At 36.7% G+C, this 22381-nt stretch overlaps 1 protein-coding gene across 2 annotated transcripts in view; it reads right to left on the bottom strand.

Annotated features, from left to right (window-relative positions):
• Positions 1 to 20632, bottom strand: part of LOC110830847 (uncharacterized) — a 180336-nt gene extending 159704 nt beyond the window's left edge. For both annotated transcript variants that reach the window (XM_022066186.2, XM_022066187.2), the window contains exons 1-2: positions 20109 to 20632; positions 15258 to 15422 (exon numbers count right to left, since the gene is read on the bottom strand). The gene's annotated coding sequence lies outside the window, so the exon portion shown is untranslated. The remainder of the gene's footprint in view (positions 1 to 15257; positions 15423 to 20108) is intronic.
• Positions 20633 to 22381: the final 1749 nt, after the last annotated feature.

Below are 22381 nucleotides of genomic sequence, written 5' to 3'. Positions count from 1 at the left end.
CACGTCACATACGTCGTGCAGTCTGCAGGCCTCGCGTGCGGTGTGAGTTTCCGTAATTTATTAACCAATTTGTCCTGTCTTCCAACACTGCGAAGTGTTCTCCACTCTTAGTGTCGCAGGGTCACAGACTTCTTTACTCATCACCTGCAGACCACTACTGTTGGCAACTGACGCAAAAATAAATTGTTCATTACCTCAGAAATGTTTCAGTAAATCACAGGGAAAGAAAGTACATTCTATTTTAACGTATGGGCTATGTATTTACCACGTGAGTTAGGATACCAAAGTAAATAAAGTGATAAAATAATGGCTAGAAGGCAGAACTCTGAGCTGTCTATCCTATTATCCAGTGGCTGTCGGAATCAGTTTTACCGTGTTAAAACGCCCGAAGAATATATGGTTTGTAATTTTACCACTATGTTTCCTGTGCACTAATTTACGACTTTAATATTGAGATTGAGGGACAGTTTTATGTGTACACATAGTAAGAGCTGTGTTGATGAAGTACAGCATGTAATGATAGGCTATATAGGTCTAATTGTAGTTACACATCTGATTATATAAAAATAAATGTATGCTACAAAATATTCAGTCTCAGATTTCAATTTACTTTGTTGATTTGAAGTGTTTCTGATAGCGAAAAATAATGATTCAAGTCCATTTAAAAAGACAATATTTAATATTTAAAACAATGTAATTTTGTAAAAATGATTTAGGAAATTGGATGATCATCTTCATATGTACATTTGCAGTTACTTAAAATCCTTATGCAATTTAGGCGCTAGTTAATATTTAGTGGTGTGATATACAGCGGATTCCGGTTAATTGGGACACAACGGAACTTGAACAGTTTGGGCCAATTAAGTGGCTGCCCCAATTATGTAAAGTTCCACTTAAAGAGTTAAAAAGGTTTGTTCTTTAAGATTTGTCCCAAATAAAAGGCTGCCCCGATTAACCAAAGGCCCAATTAACCGAAATTACTTGTATTTAAAACGCTTACAAATTTGTCGGAGCAGATCACGAGGTCACAGAGCAATTCATTTCTTTTCTGCGACGTATTACAAGTCAGGATGTAACAGAATAACTACTAACTCGCATATTTCCTATTGTATTTTTAATGAGGAATAAGTTCTAGGATAAGTAATTAAAATCACTTCTTAGTCTGGAAGAACAATAATAATGGAAACTATTGTATTGGTTTCCATAATCAAAATTAATTAAATAATGAATATTGAATGCAGAATGAATTCGTACAAATATAAATTCGCAGAAAACTCAGTTGTATAGTGACATATAATACATGAAGTTGATATAATACAAAAATTATAAGACTTCATCATTTGATATTACGCTGCCTAGTTTCTGGAATTTATTCTCCTTCTGCAAATTCTGCTATCAGATCATTGTGATCCAAATTTGTAGCTATTTCTTTCTCGAGAAAGAAAACATAGCTAAGCCATACAATCCCTCTTAAAATATAACTTTTTAAAAATATTTATTTTAACGTTCTAACCTTGTAAGAACTTCGCTTTGATATTGCTAGTTGAATAATTTCTGTATTACTAAAAGGGTGTTTAGGTATTAAAACGTTTGTATGGAGAAAACATATCACAGCTCTTCATAAAGGAATCGACCCGCCATGATTAACACCTTTCTGAAAACTAGGCAGCAGAGACAATTCAGTTGTTGCCTTTTAGTCGCTTTCGTAACCAAAATTTGCGTGTTAATTTCGGTTTCTCTTCCTGTCCGTCTATTCGCGTGTAACAAATCGAGAGCCGCTGAACGAATTTTTACTAAATTTTATATTGCTGAATTCTTCAAAAGATCTGATAACAATAGTAGTCTCATTACAGGACGTACGTACACGTTAAAGTGGTAGTGGGGAATCCCTAGGTGGGGTATCTCCTCCATCTAGTGCCAAGGTTAATAATGTGTGGCGCCATCTTTCATTTGTCCATACGTCTTCATAGTGTTGTGCGTAATTAAGCCTGATGACAATCTGACAGTAAGTCTTTCTAATATTATTTATTTTACTTATTTATTTAACACTGTAGGATGTCGAATGAGTTGTAGCATATATATTCTGAGTCTCTCGTGGTATTAAGTTAATTATGAATATAATTTTAGTTTTGTTCATACCTCTGTATCATACATTGTTTAATTCTGTAATGAGGCTCACACATTGGAAAGAATGACACCGAATCTGTAACATGTGACCCAGTAATTTGTCATTAACTCTGTTAGACATTAGCTCCCGTCTGCTTGTCAGGTTGTCCTGTTGAATGAAGCATGACGCCATTTGAAGCGCACACTCTATAGCATAACTGAACGCTTGCTGTGTGATGGATACGTTTTAAACTATTCATGTTCATACTTGTATAGCCCCTCCCCCTCCATTTATTCATTTCTCTAGTCACTTAGAATATTTTCACTGAACGTCGAATAATTGACATGTTTAGAATTTTCCAGAGTTTTTATTTTTATAATTCCATTTGTGAATTTCCTCTTAGTCATCGCTCTGTTCGCGTGTTATAACACAAACTGCTGAAGGAGTTTCGATTAGATTTGTCGAGTTAATTGAATTGTGATGCATATTATATTTATATCAAAATGTATCGATATTTAAATACAGCTTGTGTGTGTGTGGTATAGACCCATTTAGTACGTAAATTTTATTTGAAAATTTTTATTTTTGGTATGGTGAGTATCTAACAAATTATGTAACTCCGTGTAGTAGGGTTTTCCATAAGCTTATAGCCGCTCAGTTGATCAGGATTTGTGGAATTGCAAGGTTTGTCATAGTTTTCACAAGAATCCGACAGTGAAACCTATTTGGAAGCAATTGAATCCAAGTCACATTTTTGTGATTTGAGACTTATTTTAATATTATATTCTCATCTTGGGCCTACGTGGTGTCTTCAAAATGTGCAAAAAAAATTCCCTGTGTAAGCTATTTCTCATCTCGTCTGCTTAATCTTTTTCCTAACAATGTAAAATAATATCTCCTGCTTGTGAATTCCGTGTAAGTATATTTTTACTAACATTGGTCATTGTCGAATAAAGAATTAACTGGCATTAGTACTTTAATTTCTGGTGTTCACAGGTTTCATATACAGATTTTCAGCTGAAATACCTATGGAATATCTCCAGCTAGCTGTTTCAGTTTAAAAAGTGTTAGAAAAAAGCGAAGGCAGAATTGCCTTCCAAGTTGAAAAATGTATTTATTTCTAAAATAATAGATTTGTTTCAGCACATAATGTCAGTAAAGTATGTAAAAATAATTGTTAGCCACAGGCCTGTGTTTTCGGGAATATATTTTCAACAACGCATTAAAAATAATGTTATAAACACCAGTCCGCACTGTTAATAATTGAACTAACCTAGCAGTACAAAATCAACAATATTATAACTGTACAGTACCTGCCTACTAAATTAATGAAATCTTTTCAAATCTCTGAAGTTCAAGTTATAGAAAATGTTTATTTTCCTGGCATTATGTAAAGTTCTTAGAAATTCTTTGTTACAACGAGTAAAGATAATTATTATATAAAAACTAAATGCTCAGATAATAATTTTAGTCTGCGAGATTTGAAGTGGGTGGGGAATCGAGAAAACTCCATAAAGCAAAACTTTTTCAATTCTAACACAAATATAATCACTACCCACGTATTTTGGAACTGAATCTGCGATAGTCTATTCATGTCATTCGTAAAGTTTATCTTGTTCGGTTCATATGTAAGTAAATCCTACACTTTCTTATATATATATATCCACCAACGTAGCACAATATTTTCGATAGATATCGAGTCATATTAAGTTCTGATCTCAGGATTTATAGTGTTCGTATATAAATATAGATCTAATAAGTATATCTGAAGCCGTAAGAACACTCATGTGTGACGAAAGAGGTAAACGTGGCTTATTTTTTTAATGGCCGGACATACGTCCCCTTTAGACAAAAAAGTTAAACACAGACAAACTCGAACTTTTCACTACAAAGCAGTAGGAGTCTCAGGAGCTCTAGCGTTGTAAGAACAACCCGGCAAAGTGCCCTAGAAGTTCGACAAGAAATTCGAGGAACAAGCAGTTAGACATTTTGATTTTTTATATTCGCTGTTTTATAGATCTCGAATATAGTTTGTTATGCGTACGCCAGCTGTGGCTATTCTAGGGATTTAGAAATCTTATTATTTCTGTTAAATTGTCCGATTTTGGTGCTGTAATTTTAAAAACATTACTCTTTCTGCGTCTTGTAGGACAAGTTCCGTCTCAACATTACCATCCAAATTATATAAATAATTGAGAATAAAAAGTGCTTTCAAAAATTCTATACATCCTTAGGGGATAAATACATTTTATAAACATCAATATTTGAAACCATGAGCGTTTAAGTACCATCCGGGCAAAAACTTAGAAACTTTTTTCCAAGTTGTTCCACATATTTTTTTACTGGTATTGTTACGGCGAGTACACAATTTTTGATGTGATGGGTATTGCACGTAGCACGCAAGTAAATTATCAATTAGTTCAAAATGTATGGCTGGAAAACAGTATATAAAGACCTAGGCGTAGGTGATCGAGTAGTCTTAAAAAGAATGTGAAATCTTCACTGTGTGTTGGCGTGACTTAGAGTCCACTATGAGGTTTTTTGAGAATGGTGACGTTTCTTTGTCTTCGTAATAACGAATTTATCTATCACGCACCTGCCTTTAGTCTGCACTTAGTTACACCGCTCATTGGCAAGTGAATCAGTTCAACAGCCGACATACACAAGTAAGTCTGTTCTGACAATGCATAGAGATCAGACTTCACGGGGCGTGTAAAAATATTTTCTTCTACTTAGTTTTTAAAAGAACTGAGCAGTAATAGTTTCAGGGGAGGTAATTTCTTTTTAATCCAAGTTTAAAAGAATTTCTAATACGTAGTCATGTAATCTTTTATACTGTTTATAAAAAAGCAGAATGTTTTGTTTCAAGCGTTCGGTCAAAGGGCCTTTGCTAATTTTATTAAGAACGTTAGCGCTTAATGGAATACGTGAAGGAAAATGTTCAGCGGTCGTGTAGAATTGCGGTTTCTTATGAAATGCTTTGAATTTCTAAGGACGCCTTTGTGGAACTTGGAAGGAGTTGCATGTTGTTCTAAAATATACTTAAGTTTTCTGCTTATTTAACTTCGCGTCATGCCAGTCAAAGTCTGTGAGCACTTCGAGATTTATTGTCACAGAGACGTTCTGATTTAGGCTCTTCTTAATTTTACTTAATTCTTTCAGGACCGTGTTCAAAATGGGCCACAACTGCAACCTTCCTAGTCTCTGACACTTCATTCGCTACAGTCGTAATGTGGCTATTATTTCATAGCCTAAAATTGTATAAAACACGTGGGTCGTTCGGGAACATTATGAAGTTTGTCTGTTTGATTCTTACGTTACTTAACGGCGCTGTTGTAGACTCAGATTTTGTAGTCCTGCAGTACAGATTAATTAATTTATCGTTCGTTGGCTCGCTCATGCGTTCATTCAGTTGTTTATTTATTTATTTAAGATTTTAAGAGATAAAAATATAGATCGTAGTTCCTGGAATGTGACACTCTGAACTTTCTAATTGGAAGTAGGTGTTTCGAAGATACATACCGTATCCATATTCAGATTTTTCCGAAAATGCAACGTTAACAGAAAGAAAGATGGCGGAACTGCCGTTGTTCAAGACTGTGTCCAATAGAAGGCTTAATTGTAAACATGTTGAACGATAAATGATGTAAAATAGAATTACTTTATTTAGGTTGTTAGGGACTTAGTTAAATGTGTGTGTAGGCCTGTATATGAATAAATAAATGGATGTATGAAGTTTTAATGTGTAAATCTGCGGACACCCTTGTTATATATTTACCATAATGACATATGTTTGAAATGCAACTTGTTAATGAGCTCTGTGTGATATGCAAAGAGATAATCTTTATAGAATGAAACTTTTTTTTTCAAGAACTTTTACTGTCTGATATGAGCTTCATGGACAGTAGGTTTTACATAGGTATATAAAATCATATATTCAAACATAGAGTCCATGAAATAAATATGGAATCCACTCCATGAATTTTAATGTAGAAAGAACCTCCCTACATTACCAAACTACGTCCAGCTTCACACACAAACACAGAGCTATGATATAGCCCCATTTTCTTTAAATTTATACATTTTATGCTAAGAAATGATATAAATAAAACGAAGTTTAACATTGTGGCCAGTGTGGTGAGATTTGCGAAATACTTTACTGCTATAAAACCATTTTTTTTCAATTTCTTCTTTACGTAAATTGTTCAGTTGTATATTCAAAGATAATAAAATGTATTCTGAAGAATAGAGTCCAACATCAAAAGCAGAAACACACAACATACACGTGACACATCTGCTTGAGTTTCGTGTCGGGATATCCTTAATGCAACACACAGACGTTCAACTTATTCTGTTATCGCTTGCTCTGGGAAGATCGGCCCTCGGCGTCCAACTCATTGTTACATTAGGCGACCGACATTTATAATTGGATCGTTAAATAAAATTGTCCGCTCGTTTTGACAAAATGGTATAAAACTTCAATTAATATGGAAATTTTATCTATTCATTAACAATTTAATAACGCAGCGGGGCTTTGTTTTTACGTTTTCAATTGCTAGAAAAAGGATTCTACAGACGCCAATCAGATTCTGATTAAAACCAAAATCCCACAAGAATGCATTTAAATACAGCTCATTCTAAAAACATTTCTTGCTCTACACATTAAAAATGGTTGATCCGTAAACAGACGCTCCTTTAACACTCCTGGAATAGTTTTAAATGCGCAGAATTCATGTTGATAGCGTAGGCTTTTATATTACTTCAGTATCTGGCTTTTGTAGCCATATGGGAATACGAAACTAATTGTAGGTCAATTTAACCCTGTTGATCCCCGTGTTGTAAATTACTCCCATATTATTCGTGATTAATCTGTATTGTTAGCTTTAATACTGCTCGTCATTAATGCGATATCTAGAGAAGGCAACTTTTCATTTACTACATAACTCTTCGTCCTTAAAACTTGCCCCACTGCTAAAGTAGATTTCCACGTATATAAGTAGCCTAAAACATTGACGTCAGCCATTATGTATAGCTGAAGGAGTTATTTTAAAGAAGGTAAAGATTTAACGTTCCAGAAGAAACCTATGACTTGAGTTCGACTCGACTCGTGGTTTTGGGAAGAATTCTGAACCACCAGAAGGTCGTACATTGCATATGCCTGGTGTGTATGGTTAATTAACTCACCAGTTACCTTCATCCATGATATGCAGCTATCTTGAGTAATTAAGAATGCGATAAAAATTCCCTGTTACAAAACCCGAAGATCCATATCTCCATCAGCAGTAAGCAAGCTAAAGATTGCTTTATATTCTGAGTCATTTGAGCTATTTTTATAATCTGTTTCTCGTTTATGCCCGTTTAGATTTTTCTCCCATGTTCTTGTTCCTAGTGTTCTCTTTCCGTTAGATTTCTTTATAAGTATTCTGTGTTTTTTCCGTGATATACGCACTATCCGCGTCATCCTTTTCAAAGTCAAAATATTCTCTTGGGCACCTTTTTGTCAAACACTCTCACTCACTCGTCTCATCTACATGATGACGCATTTCATTCTCATGGTAATGTCGGTCAGAGGCCTCAAAAACTGGACCAGATTTATAGATGGTGAGAAGAGTCAGTAGTTTGTAACGGATGAAATTACGTTCATATGTTCAAACTGAGCACACAAAAAGTACTTTTATATATTCATTGTCAGCCTCTCTGAATATATCACCGTTAAAAAAATGCTGTTTCATTCAAGTATTAAAACCACTGTCATGTTTCGACTCACAAGTAATTTTGAGATGGCAAATATTACTGTGTCATATGTCATACATCATATTATTTCTTGGGCTCTAGGATTTTTTACAAGTTAACAGCGGAAGAATATGGTTAAAATCTATGCCCTAAGCGAGGTTTTGAACACACGATCTTAGAACCACAGGCACAGTACTCGAGATAAAAATTCATTAGAATTAAATTGCATTTTTTTTAAAAATCTTATGGGGTATTTTTTGTGACATAAAATTGGCTTACTTTTCTAGCAATTTAGGCAGTTCGACAGAAGATGTCTGTCTTCTGGATTGTCCGCCGTGGAGTCTGGTAGAAGTTTATCGACGTTTCAGAGGTGCTTGCGGCAGCGCTACGACCCAGAAGACAGCCATCTTCATACTGGCCTCCGTGAGAACCTGAAATCTCACAGTTAAAATCTATGGTGCCAGAAAACTGCTTTGGAAGTTCTCTGACACTAATATTGCAAAGAGCAATTCTGAATTTAAAGAAACTTAAATATATTAACTACTTTCTTCTCAGAACAAACACTAATTTCTGCAACTCTGGTTCTTTATGTATGTATTATCAATTTACATCTCATATTCCCAAGGCGAGGATTACAATTCCTGTATCAGAGATTATCCCCAAAGTCCCTGAAGTAATTTCAGTTCATTCTTTGCTCTGGTTGACATTTTTAAAGGCAGAAATTCTTTCTTATTACTACCCCTACCTAAGTTCTCATTCTCCTTTGTTCCTTACACAACCAGAATTTTCTATCAATAAAATCTTCTCGGGCAATCAGCCGCTTCAACTGGTTACAGTAGTAAACCGACGTTTCGGGAACCAACTCTGTCCTCATTATCAAGTTTCTGATGTGACTGGATACACAGTCGACTTCCGAGGTATCCAGTCACATCAGAAACCTGATAATGGGGACAGAGTTGGTTCCCGAAACGTCGGTTTACTACGATAACCAGTTGACGCGGCTGATTGCCCGAGAAGATTTTATTGATTGTACTCGCCGAGAAACTCTAAAATCCTATAGCATTTTCTATATTGAAGAAGGGTGGGTGCCTTTACAAGCCTTAGAAACTGAACACCCAAGAACGCCTGAAGAAATCAAACGAAATGAGCAAAAAGACGTCCAATAAACAGTAAATGTTTTATATTCTTATTATATTATTGAAGTGTTAAATCCGCTGTAAAATGTTTTATCATTCACGATTTACGTGTTTCGCATTTATTGAAGTGGCATGGAACGAAAATATAGCCTCGTATTTCTACCAACCTTTACGTTTATTGCAGTTCGATTTGAGAGATCGACAGAACTGCTTTGGAATTTATCAATGAACAGAATCTCAAGTCCTCATCCCTTGTAAGGGATCGTGTAGAAAATAACTCTTCAGCCTACAAAGGAAGAGGTCTGGAATTTTTCTCTCCTGTCTTCTGATAGGATATATATATCTTATCATTTAAGGTTCATAGATTTAGAATAAATTCCATTTTCTTGCGACTTCCTTATGAAACGTCTACATTCCTAAATTTGTAAATGTGGTCCAACCGAGATTTAAAACGTATTAAATTCTCTAGACGATCACTTTATTTTATTTCGCATGGGTGCTCCAACGGGACCGTACTTTGAATGTGGTTTGCATTATCAAACTTCCCCTTTAAATTATTTAGAATAATTATGATGTTCTGATCTGTGACGTCATGTAGATTCGTAGGTAGACAACCATAGTTTTAGACTGTCTTCATCTTATGGCCATGTTGGGAAGCATGACCACTTTGTACGTACATATTGAAGGGAACTGTAATTTTCCAGCTTTCGATAGGAACTGCAAAAAAGAATTTTATTGTTTTCACAGGGCAATATTTTACCCGTGTCGCTAAACATTGTAGTGCTTGGCGGTGAGTCATGCAGTTCCAGCCGGGAACCAGGAAGTGACAGTTGCTTGTAACATTATCAGTGAAGGCGTTGTATTTAACCGGCCCTTGTGAGAAAGGGTCATTTATTATCGATATTTGTGCTTTCTTATATATGTAAATATATTACATATTCGCACACTTACATAAACGTTTACGAGAATTTCAGAATAACGAATAAAGGACGATGTAAACATTTCGATTGATCCAAACTGTTATGAGGTTTTTACTGTTTGTGGCCTCAGAACCTGTTATCTGTCTCCTACTATCCACAGCCTACAAGCAGATTCGAACTAAAGTGGGAAATGAAATGTTGACAAAGCTTTAACTTTCTCTTGAAACATTTAGAAGTCACAGTAGAACCACGTGAGGTGATCATATTGATTTCTTGCACTCTGATGACACCAGGGGATGTGCGCAAGAATGGCATAATTCACGCAGTCTACTCATTTATGTCACTTGTAGTTCAACAATAAATAATTTTGTTTTATTTTATTGTTTGTGGTTTATTCAACGACGCTTCCAGCAGCTTAGATATACGTAGAATGATACGATTGTTCATGAATGGTGGATTGAAGAGGATGTGGAAGGACATAGTCGTTGCCTAATTTGAGGTGGAGTTAGTTTCATTGATACGGATTCGAATTTTAACTTTTAACTTTAAATTTTAAGTTTTATTTATTCATTCGAAATTCCAGTAATAACCAGGTATACATGTAGAATTTGAAGTTTTCACGGCGGTGAGTCTGAAGATGGCTGTCTTCTGGGTTGTTGCGCCGTGTAGTCTGGTGGATGTTTACCGACGTTTCAGAGGTACTTGCTGCCTCCATGATCAGAGCAACGGAATATCATCTCCCTGATGATGGAGGCAGCAAGGATCTCTGACACGTCAGTAAACTTCAACCAGACTACACGGTTTAACAACCCAGAAGACGGCAATCTTCCACCAGGTAGACACTTCTTTCGCAAAGTTGGTTTCGTCATTTAGAGGGCCTCGGATTCAGTGTGGGGTACCTCCCGCATTGCATGAATACTGATTATAATAAATGGTACGGAATTTCTGTAAAAAAAAAAGAGTCCCTTAGAAATAAGCCACTTGAATGATCCGCGGAAGTTATTAAAAATTGGATTTCAGAGAATAGATTTCAAGGATATGAACTGAACTGACTCGGCATTGCGTTTAGTAGTGAACATCTAGTTTGGTCAGTGGTGTTGAACCTACGGATTCTGTTACGAGAGAGTTTGTTAGCTTTTCATGTTTTATCATACCCTCCATGCAAAGAATCTGCTGTCTTACCATGAATATTCACGCCATTTTCTCTGCCGTATTTCACAGATGCCATGTCTCCATTTAAACTCATACAACAGATGTGGCGAGATAGATAAATATCGATTGTGTTTGAATCATGAGTCATCTTTTATCTGCCTCTCCAGTTACTGATATCATCGAACAGATCACGTGAGGTATGAAGTGGCCTTTTAGTTAAACTAGAGGGGGAAAAGATAAGATACTAGTTTAACGTTTACCAAAATAAAAACAAATCATCTGCAATGGGGATATGTAAATGTCTACTGTAATTTCTCAGAGATTACGCCCATGGTCTGCTGTGGAGGTATGACACCTGGCGGGGAAAAACTTTTCTGTACCAGCAATTATTCGATACAGACATCCGCTATTTTAGTCACGTTCTGTATCTTATCTTAGTGATGTTCCGTTAACAGTTATGTATTTTAGTAATGTATCGCTATATTTTTCTCTGTTACTAATTACCATTGTTTTTATGGTTTTATTGAATGATGATGTGAGTAGCTCAGACTAATGTAGCATCGAATGACAGACTGATTAATGAATAACGAATAGAAAAGGATAAGGAAGGAAGCGGTAGAGGCCTGATTGTTTATTCTGTCCCGGCATTTGCCATGAGAGACTGAGCAAGACCATGATAATCCTCACTCATCACATTTCACCTCCGGGCCGAGATATGAAGCCGAGATCTCCCATATACGAGGAAACAGTGATGATAACTCTTTCCTTTTAATCGTTACGAAACTTTTTCTCAGAATATAATATTGCTGTTAACTGATAAGATCTGTTCTTTTACATTTGGGAGGTCCCCGTTTTTTTGGCTTAGATCGACTACAAGTTGTTTGAAGGATTTTTCTCAGTCGCTCACATCCAGTGATGGAACTGGTTCCTTCCTTAACATAGGCCACCATGCCTTTATTTCACTCCCTTAACAATATGCGTAGTAGGAAGATAAACCCTTCAATCGATACGTTCAGTTTGAAGCCTGTTCGCATACAGCACGAGTTTCTGTATAGAAAGCAATTCTGTTATGGCAGCTTCTAATTCAAGTTAATATTCACGGTCGCTACAAAACTAAAGAGTCTGTTGGCCGAATTTAATTATTACTTTATCGGACGATACCGTTGAGCTGTGAGCTCAGTCAATAAGGTGACACTACTGGACTATTCGATTTTCTGAGAGGGGGGGGGGGGTGTTGTCATTTTCTCTTAAACACAGTGTTCGCCGGTTTATCTTACCCCTTATCCAATTACTAAAGCTATAACAAGTTAGAAAATGTACACAGAGCACAGCAATTCTGGCCACAAGTTTGTCATTGACCTTTGACCCTAGCGCCACAGTACGCCATTGCCAGCAGTTCCCGAAGTCTGACTTTTTTCTCAAACGAAAGTAAGGTGTTTCTAGAACTGCCATGTTCTTTACAGATTTAGTTGTAACAAAACATATATGTAGGAGTGGCACTTAAGTCGCCAGGTGTAAAGGAAAAGTGGTACATAAATTTTTCTGAACTGTATTCTCACACACGTGCAATGTGTTTCTTACGTTCAGAAGAGACATAAAATTTCACAGCAGTTCAACAGACGGCGAAAGTGTCTTATTTTTACAACGATTAAATCAATGAAGATTGGGTGAGTTGTTAATCTAGCATTAGGAGATGAAGACGCATACAAAACTTTCGTCTGTAAACCTCAAGGGAAAAGACCATTCGTAACCTAGGAGTCGATGGGAGGATGATAAATCTTACTGTTAGAGAAGAAATCTCAAAAGGACGTACTTTGCTTAAATTGGTTCAAGTGGTAGGATTTTGTGATAACGGAAATGAACACGTGGTTAATAAAAGAGCTGTGAATTTATTTACGACCTAAGAACAGGTAACTATGATTGTTCTTAAAATGATTTAGTTGCATGAAATTAATGTTTATATTTTATGGGGGTAAACGAAGCAGCTTCTTGAAATAAATGATAAGCACTTTGTCAGTACGTAATTTAAAACGGATATGTTAAGAAATGGCTGACTCGACTGTTTATGAAGCAGCAAATTAGTACTGGCTTCGGCGAAACTGGGGAAAACTTCACCTGTGGTCGAATTGCAGTCACGTCTCTTTGAAAAGCACAAGCAAAAATTCCTGGACGAGCAAACTTCTTGGTAAACCATTAATACAATCACGAAAACTTATTTCCATCGGAGTAGCAGTAAAATGTTTTGTGATGCTGAACAAACACGACTTCCAGCAACTTCAAATTTGTATACGTGAAATGTTTTCTATTTTCTGCCTTAAATGAAATCACCTGTTACTCTTGTACGTGAGTGTCGCGGTAAATTTACCTGCCTTAGCTGAAGTCACGTCGCCCTAACTGGAAGGGAAATGTATATTGAAAGTTGGCAGCAACATGCATACGAAACAAGAAAGCAAAATATATTCCAGTTTGAAGCTTACGCGTTTTCCTATTTAATTAAATTACTACTGTGGCGTAATATAAGGCGAGTCATAGTCAGGTTCCGATTTAATAGAATTAAAAATCTGAAACGAGCAAACTACGGTTATGATACGAAGAACATCATATCGGAGGAACTCCAAGTTTTCATAAAATGTACATTTTTATGAGTACTTAATATGGCCGCTGACAGTTTATTTCAGAGTTATAATTTTCTTAAATCGTGACCTAATTGTGACTTGTTCTGCAGATCCCTAAAAATCGCATTAATCTTTAGGCGAATATTTTTATCATAGTCCTTATAATATTTTTGATGTTCATTTGTTGCTCATACAACTCCAGTGCTAGCTACGAAAGTAATTAATTTCGGTGATATTACACAAAATGTTTTTAATGCGTTGGGTATATTGCATATCTAAAATTCTTTAAAGTAAAATTTATGTTGCTTGAAAATATATAAATTTAAATTACTAATCAGGTTTATGCTTGGTGAGCTGCTCTCTAGAAATTATGTTAAGATTGATTTAAGTTTCACGTAGCTTAAGTTATAATGTGTTTACTCCTTACAAATTCGTTATTCTGCTACACGTAAAATCAAAATCAAATGTTGCACAAAATGGTACCAGATGCAACTGTCTCTCCCGATTTACTGTAGTCTACAGTCGACGTCAGTAACATGAAGATCCAGAATCGATTTCCCCCCCCCCCCCCCCAGACTGTTGTCTTCTGAGGTGTTGTGCCGTGATGATTTAGGCAGCAAGTGTTCGTAAACTTCTACCAGACTAGAAGGCACAATACTCCACAAGACGGCCATCTTCATATCAATAGGAAGTTACTTTTATATAATAAGCAATTCTTGCGTGTATGTAGATGGGAGACAGGAAGAAAAAAGTTTCTGAACTCAGTGGTACCAAGCATTTGCCGAATTTGGTCTATTTTTGATTTGTTTATGAACATAATTCTAATTTGTTATTGTAATTTTAAAATTTTGGAATGGATTTCATACTTTAATAAGGTTCAGTTTTGGTTCAATGAATATTTACTTCTAATTGTGTGAATTCTGAATAATTTTTCAAGTCTGAACTCAAACTTTGTTCGTAGATCGCTGTGCTTGCGACACAGACCGGTGGCGAGCTCTTGTGAACACAGCAGTAAACCTTTCGCGCTCTGTAAAAGCGAATAATTTATTGGGTAGCTGAGCGATTTTCAGCTTCCGAAGAAGGTCTCTACCCCAGAGAGTTAGGTAAATAAGTATGTAGGCACAACAGAAGAGAAAACTATTTTGGGAAGGATTGCTGAAGAAATGCGTTGAGAACCTGTAAATTTCGGAGACTCAACGATGGATCTAAACAATGTCATGGATGCCTAAGTTTGTCATCTGTCTCTTAAACAAAATCTAATTTTCACTACCATTTGGAATATTTATATTTTTCAAGCTTGATGATTCTATTTCTGCATCATTAACATACTGTTCACGTCATGTACACACAAATTCGTTACTGCAGGAAGAAATCTTAAGTTGAACGCTATCACAATACACAAAGAAGAAAAAAATTATACTTGAACAATACGCAAAATAAGGGTAAGAGTTATGTCGGAGCCATGTGAACATCTAATTTCGACTTTATTACCAAATTTAATCGACATCCGTCAGTTTCGGACGGACGGGTACTAGTTTCACCCCACGTGCTGGTACGTCATAGCGTTCAGACAGAGTACGAGGTATGTGTTTACCTGTGAAGATCGTGTCTGTGGCAGGCTCGAGTCCTGCCCAGCTGTGGAGCCGTGGTTCTGTGGACTCCCGGTGCGAGATCGCAGCCGGGCCAATGCGCTCCGGAGACCCTCCGTCACGCTACCGTAACGCTACCTTACCGATGGTTACCGCCAAGCACAGCCCCACTGCAACAGAACAGAACGTATGACGGACCGACCCGCACTAGGCTCTGTCCACTCACTGACAGAGGATATGTGTTAGCGGTACAAGCGGCCATGTGCCACTGATTCCTCCCCCTTATCATTATTTTTTGTATAGGTTCTCACCGCGAAGAATAGGCTACCTTGATCACCTGATTACCATGGTTACTTTGATTACCATGGCAACCTGAACAGTCCCGCGTGGAAAAATCACAGCAATACGCAACTATGTAGGGAATCCTCCACAATTACGTCATCACCCAGCCATTTAAGCTTCAGACAAAACACTCACGAGAGGAACATTAAGTCCCAGGTAACTCTGACGTAACTGGCTCCATTTTAAAAGGTCAAAGGTAACTTGCTCACATTAGTAAAGCAATATACAGTTATATATGAACATGTGTAGGAGTCCTGCTTACAGTATGTATGTGTATATTCGGTACAGTTTAAAAAAATCTCTTTCATGTTGGATTATATCAGTATCAAAAGCAGTTGGTATACATTTCACTATGTAAATAATAGTTCTGTTTGATTGCCATTTGGTCAAAGCTATGTAAATTTAGCGATTCAACGCGACAATTCAATGTATCGTTTGACTATTCATAAATGTAATAATTCTTTTAACATTTATTCTTTCTGACACTGCCATATCCTAATCCTTTAAAATCCATCTTAAAACCAAGTAATATTTTAGAATCATGGCTGCGAGTATGAAGATGTTCAGCTTCTATAATGTCACCCCGTGTAGTCTGGTAGTTTCCTGACGTTTTAAAGATGCTACTGCCTCCATGTTCTGGGCCATGAAGATGATCACCCTGATGATGGAGGCAGTAAGAACCTCTAAAACTTCAGTGAACTTCTACTAGACTACACGACAAACATCCCAGAAGACGGGCATCTTTCTGATTGTTGTCGTGGGAATCTGAAATCTCAAACCAGAAGACAAACGTTTGAATTTTAATACTGCCCTTAGATATATGCGTAGGTCTCACAAATGCTTTCTTCCCTGCAGGTTTTTACATCATAAGTCTCAAATAAAGCTTTATTGGCTTTCTCGAAGCTGTGAATTGTACATGACACGAAATTCAGACCTCTTTAAGATCTATAATTATTAAGAGTGCTTGTTTTGAAACTGGGACAGCTATTTTCATCCCCAAGGTTCCAAAGATAAACAGTCCATTCCTCTGATCCCGCAAGAATAATCAGATCACGGGTATCAGTTTTATAGACACTAATTGATCATTTTATTCAAAGTCATTACATGTCAGTTTTAGTTTACGTGATTAACAGTAAAAATATGGCGGTCGTGTGAAATATGTGAGCTGAGAACAAGAATACGTAGGGTCTCTAGATGTAAACGTATGAGAAATATAGGCCTACTTTTATTGGCAATGTGTTATGCACTGATAGAATGTACAAACATCATAAATTACGTTCTGTTTCGAATAGTGAGAAACGGTGGAACACTGTAATTCTATATATGTACGGTGGCATGGTATAAAGATACTGCTGGGAAAGGCCTGTTGAAATTCTTTACATCCTTGATCCCTTATCTCTTTTACGACTTTCCCTTCTTTTTTTGTATCTTCATCTCTTTATCTCCTTCCAAGTGTATTCCTTTCCCATGCCTGTCACCTCAGAACAACAGCGAAAAATCCGTAACACCCAGTAGCGTACTGTAGTTGAACGTTTTCGTCGCCTAAGTTAGAAGTCCTTCTGAAAGCTGCATAATAGAAGCATCTTAAAACATTTTATCATATTGCGTCATTATGATCATGTTTAGGCCCCTACAACTGCAATCAGACATGTATTTAAGTAAGCAAACATTAAAGAATTTTTATATAATTCAGGTATTCATTGTGTGGTATTAGTAGTATTAGTGTTTGATTTAGTCCTTAGTGCCCCACACCCAACAAATATGGTATCAGATACTTTTAATTCTTTCAATTTATGAACATTATATATTAGTATATTGGTAAAATATTTAATACGATATTATGGCTTCGAAATATTGAAAGCGCCGGTAGAACTCTCTCCCTCAGAAGACCTACAGTACTGAGGTTTTTACATGTTTATGTTTCATTTAGTTACCAATTACATTGATTGACCCAGTTCATAGAAGAAACATGGCAGTTCAATTTATTGAGAGCAGAAGCCACTATCTGCATTTTCGGTAAACATTACAGAAAAATTACGCAGAAATTTTCTATGGACAGTTGCTAAGGATTCCTCGCTGATTTTGCGTTTCCTCATGGACGTGTTAAACTGCGAATTAATATTCTGCTGTAACACCGTTAACATTTTCTATCATAAAAAAAGCGTTTCTTAGAAGAAAAATTAAAAAATGCATATTACACTATTAAAATCTTACGTTTAATTCATAATTTAGTTAATATCTTTATGTAATCTGTTTGAAACATGTAAGATTTGGGGTTTTCACATCGGTGAGCATGAAGATTTCTGTCTTCTGGATTGTTGCGCTGTGTAGTATGGTCGATGTTTACTAACGTTTCTGAGGTCACACATCGACCAGACTACACAGCGCAACAACCCAGAAGACAGAAATCTTCATACTCTGATGACGGAGGCAGTATGACCTCTGAAACGTTGGTACACATCGACCAGACTACACAGCGCAACAACCCAGAAGACAGAAATCTTCATACTCTGATGACGGAGGCAGTATGACCTCTGAAACGTTGGCACACATCGACCAGACTACACAGCGCAACAACCCAGAAGACAGAAATCTTCATCGCCCTGATGACGGAGGCAGTATGATCTCTGCAACGTTGGTAAACATCGACCAGACTACGCAGCGCAACCACCCAGAAGACAGAAATCTTCATGTTTGAAACATGTTTATCCTGTGTTAAAAATTACGAACAAGGTGTCTGTGCAAATCTTTGGTATTTTATCCCGAAAATTTAACTTCTCCGGAAGGTGTACTGGATGAAGTTTTTCACGGAAATGGATTTTTAAATGTATACGTATTGATAGTTTCTGCTGGATAAAACATGTCAAATAAAGCGGACGCTGTACATTCTTCCTACAGCTTCTTGTTATTGTACTGCCATTGCAGTTACTTAGTGCATAGGCAATATTTCACTATAATCACCTGTTGCTTTTTGTGTCTTCACCACATCGGTTATTATAATGAATATTTCGTTTTTCAGTCATGTACGAGTATAATTTTTTGGTGGTTATAAACAAACTGAATCCTGTTACTGCGACGTAGTAACTTTCATCTCTGCTTTGTTCCTGCCCTGAGTAACGTGCTTCATAAAAGTAATAACAAGGTTAGGCCTAGACTTACTTCAGAATCAAAATTTTGTAAGAAATCAGTCTGCGAATAATTTCTGCCGAGGACCAAACCGCTGGTATGGACAGCATTTCTTACGGACATTGGAATTTAACTTTTGTGGTGGAGGAAAATTGTATTTCTGCTTGATATATATCGTATTTTAGAAAACAGTTATGCTGAAAGATTTACATTGTAGCATTGTTTTATAATACAAATCATTATTTATTACCTGGATCGTCCGTGACGTAATTCTAGTGTATAAAGTTTAAGATTGTATAATGTAAAATAGTTAATTACGTACTGTAAGTTTGAATGTATTCAGAATTAAGCGATTAGCTTAGCAGTTAAGCTTCGATTTGAAGCGAGTTTCCAAAAGGTATTCAAGATAAATACAAAAATTTAGCCCAACTAAACGTTTAGAGCGCATAGCTAGATAGATTCCGTTGAGGTTAGCGCTGCAGGAACGACCACGTGCCTTACATATCTGCGAAAGAGGAAGAATGTTATTGATCACGAAGAGACTTAAAACCTGCTAGCAATCCGGAGCAGTCGCGTTTGTCTGCTGTTCACCTTCGGTCAGTATTGACTTCTACACCTTGTGCTCACTCAGCAAAGCCAGTCCCATCGTAACAGAATATTACCATCACGTAATGTCGCTATTATACAGCACTTGAAGTCCGTCATTTCAATTTACTTACCCAAAACCTAAGATACATTTTAATATTATTTTTCCATGTGATTGATTTTCAAGACGTTTCTCCATAAAAAAGCCATTGTACATATATAATTTTTCTATTTTAATTCATTTTGTTTCTTTTCAAGGTACGACACGACGTTCGACAGGCATTATATTTAATGGTAAAATAATGTTTGTAAATATACAAGTAGAAGAAATGCAGTTTTTGCCAGAATAATAGCAGGAATTTCCAGCATTTATTTTTTGTCCTCATTTCGCTGGAGCCAGGGTAAAGAGACAAATCCTAAAAGTTAAGAAAACGAAAAACATTTTCAGAAAGTTCTCACAAATTATGTTAATTGATTTTTCTAGAAATTTATAAAAAAAATTGTCTACGCAATTTACACGTAAACTTATGACTGAAGTGATAGTTTTGTTAAACGACAGGTAATTAGAATAAATATTCTGTGGAGTAGACACTATGATCGGTCGTCATTTGTGGACATGCACGTCTTACATTGCCACAGGCGAATTTATACTGAACCTAAATTTTGTTTGTTTTATTCATTACAAGATATTTACAATGTAAAACACCTTTAAAATGTTTAGACCAATGAGTTATAGGCTTACAAGTTGGAGATGTTGTTCCTTATTATGCTTATTGTAACTTGAATTATACTGTACCACGCACCTCTTAATGAAACTGCATTTTGTGTCTACTTCGCGATGTCCAGTTCCAGCATTTTTTAACAGCACTATGAATAGTTATAACATGATTGAGCAACATTTAATGAACTTTAAATTTAAATGTGAAATTCAGAAGCCATGGAAATGCTGTTTGTGTTCTGATGATGTTCACTGAAACAATATTTTATCCCGTTTGATAGGACGAGAGAAAAGTCATGAACAACCGAAATTTAAATTTATACGACTGTTGCGTATTAATAATAAATACAGAATCAGGCCTACTGTTAATACAAAACGTAATATTTTATTCGTTAATTCTAGTCTAAACACGCTATGATTTTTTTTCCGTAAAATAAAGCAACTGAAAATACTCGCGGGAAATATGTCACTGATCAACAGTGACAGGATTAACAATGTTTACGACGGCGATGACGACAACAACAATGTCCGCGCTGACGTAACGCACGCGACGCGAAGCGACACGACGGTGGAACCGTAGTGCGCTGTGCCGTTGCCAACCAACTACTGGGGGAGGAACTCAGACCAGGCCCATGCCTCTCCAAGTGCAATAGTAAAGTTACAACCGCGCTTCCCCTGCCAGCCACCACATAGACTTCCCGCTGAGCATGCGCTTCGTGTGAAGTGGCATGCATACATCTTCACTTATCGAAGTGCAATGCTCGAATGGCGGGGGGAAGGGGGGGGTCGTAATAGAGAATCTGGATGGTAATTGCTGTATCAGGCAAATTAGTAACTTCGGTTTAATTAATGTAGACAAAGCTTCTATGAGGAAACAGGCCATTTTGAAGAGCTACGCATATGTCGGAGGATTTTTTTTTATACTATAAAAATTTCTGATTCCCCGTTGTCGTCAAAAAATGACGTCATCAAACAATGTTACGTTATATTTGTTTACTCGGCATTGTTGTGTTGGTACAACAATGCCGAGTAAACAAATGACTTGGGGTTTAGTTTCTTACTCAAGATTTTAAAACGCAACCAACCCCCCGAGGAGCTCCGAAAGGAGAGCTCTGCTCTAGTACTATAAAATAAAACGACTGAATTGATCTGTCTGGTGATGTAATTTCAGATATATGCCTTGGTCTCCATGAAAGGGAATATTTTACTACATTATGAATTACCAGTTACCCGACGAATATTCTGTACCATAATTACTGCTATTTTCAAGTAAGAACGCTGTTCCAACCGGTTGACGTTCATTCTCGACGGTCATTCCGTAATGTTCCTTTTTTCATGCCTACTATACCTACACCCATCCACACCTACCTGATCTGACTATGCCAATCGGAGGAGTAAATCGTGCCCTTTAATATGCATATTTTAAACTTTCTTCAATATTACGTGTTCGCCCCCAAAAAATTAGTTGCCATGACTTTTGAAGTAACCCTCGTAACTAACATCTGGGGTGAAGTTGTCGATGTTGGTCTTCTGGGATGTAAAGCCGAGCGGACTTGCAAGTAGATATCAACGTTTCGGAGGATTATACTGCCTCCATCTTCAGCCCGTGCAGCTCTTCTTCCCTGTATTTGATTGATGGAAACTTTTCAAACATACCTGTGCAACTCAGACTTTCCGGGTTGAGCCGCGTAAAATTTTGTAAATTATCCAACTTTTCGATAAACATTATAATTACCATCATCACCCTAAAGGCACTGTTGCGCTTTAGATCATTCTTGTACTGTGATGCAGGATCACTGTTGCGGAACACTTTGTTCCAAAACTGACCTCCTGCCATTCATGTTTCGTACCCCTGTAAGTTTAACTAGACAGACATGGATGGAACCATAGAGCTTTTCCTTCTTTTATTAAATCACAGCTACTCTTTAACAGGATACGCCTGAATGTCACAGGTAAATGTTTTATATATATTGTATGATTAGCTCATGTGATCTTGTATACCGTTAGAGGTTTTTAGGGTAACCGGGAATAAACTTCTGACCATTTGCTGATTTTAAGTACGATAGGGACCAGCTCAAAAATAAATATTAGTGAAAATCGTTTTATTATTGTATATTATATATTGAAGAGGCTTATAAGAAGTGTCACGTACACCTCCAATTTCCAAGTATTTTTAAAGTTACAGACATAGACCCTTCTCTAACAGGTATAACTCCATGCTCGCTACGCCATGTCAATATTTGAATTGCAACGTATAAAACACTCACCACCGAGCAAGCAATCCCGATTGTCGTGGTTGATAAGTACTAAACGTTGTTATGGTGACAATCGATTGTTAAACAAAAGATAGAAGCCTGT

The sequence above is a fragment of the Zootermopsis nevadensis genome, unplaced genomic scaffold, assembly GCF_977971745.1.
Source record: "Zootermopsis nevadensis isolate Lab colony 2312 unplaced genomic scaffold, Znev_1.0 Znev_ptg000004l, whole genome shotgun sequence".
Taxonomy (NCBI): Eukaryota; Metazoa; Arthropoda; class Insecta; order Blattodea; family Termopsidae; genus Zootermopsis; species Zootermopsis nevadensis.
This window is presented reverse-complemented; position numbering and strand designations above follow the sequence as displayed.